This window comes from Triturus cristatus, chromosome 7 (assembly GCF_964204655.1).
Source record: "Triturus cristatus chromosome 7, aTriCri1.1, whole genome shotgun sequence".
NCBI classification, from domain to species: Eukaryota; Metazoa; Chordata; class Amphibia; order Caudata; family Salamandridae; genus Triturus; species Triturus cristatus.
This window is the reverse complement of record NC_140590.1, coordinates 33,468,033-33,469,308: the sequence shown is the minus strand read 5'-3', so window position 1 is coordinate 33,469,308 and position 1,276 is coordinate 33,468,033.

The window sequence follows — 1,276 nt, the reverse complement described above, 5'->3', positions numbered from 1 at the left end:
CAAGGGGTTAATTGAGGGAAGATTGGAAACCGATGAGAGACCATGCTAGCGGATGGTGAATACATGGGAGGGGGGGATAGAGGCGAAGAAGGCCACGACCTGATCTTCGATGAGTGCCACTGTGTTACGACAAGGACTAGATGCAAAGGGATGCTCTGTTGTTTCCTTATATATACTGTATGCATAACTATACTATTGACACTGTCTGAAAACTATACAAAATGGATGATAATATTGTTTGTATAAAACTAATAAAAAGATGTTTTAAAAAAAAAAAAGACTATTCAAGGATCTCAGTGGCGTTTTATACTTCTAGGATGATATACTCATCATGGGGAAGACCAAGACGGAGCATGACAACAAATTGAGAACAGTATTGCGGAGGTTGTCCACAAATGGCCTCACGGCTGAACTGGAGAAGTGCAGATTCGGCCTGCAAACTGTCACCTACCTAGGGCACGAGATCAGCGACAAAGGGATTTTTCAGAAGAAGGCGAACGTTGAGGCCATTATGTCTGCACCCAAGCCACATACCAAAGATGAAGTCCGCTTCTTTCTGGGGTTGGCGGAATTCTACAGCAAGTTTGTCAGGAATTTCGCCACTAAAACACACAGCAAGCGCCAAATCTTGAATGAGAAAAATAGTTTCAATTGGTCGTCGGAGTTGGACAGAGAATTCGAGACCATCAAGAAGGATATTTGCGACGCCATTCCCTTGCAGGGATTTGACGACTACGCTCCAAGCATACTGACAACGGACGCAAACGAGAAGGGTTTAGGGGCGGTCTTGTCCCAATGGTCCACAGATGGCACAGAAACCACCATCAGATTTGCCTCCTGTTCCCTGGCCCCTAATGAGGAGAAGTTCAGCGCCATCGAGAAAGAAATGTTGGCGTCCATTTGGGCCATGGAAAAGATTTGTCAGTATCTATGGGGTTCCCGGTTCACACTCAGAACGGACCATAAACCGTTGATCAAAGTCCTCACGTCCAGTGGTCAAGCCACGGCAACCCCACACATCGCCAAGATGACACTCAGACTACTGGACTTTGTATATGAATGTGGAATACCTGCCAGGGAACAAGAACAAAGTGGCGGATTACCTGAGTCGTTCTGCCGCTATGGAAAAAGCCCCCACCAATGGCGAGTGGGACGGGTACAATGTTTCCTTCACTACCGATCAAGAGGACGTGATCAGTGCACAAGATTCGGAGACAGCCTACGACAAGGATCCCGTACTCTTGCAAGTGAAAACGTATGTCACACGAGGATGGCC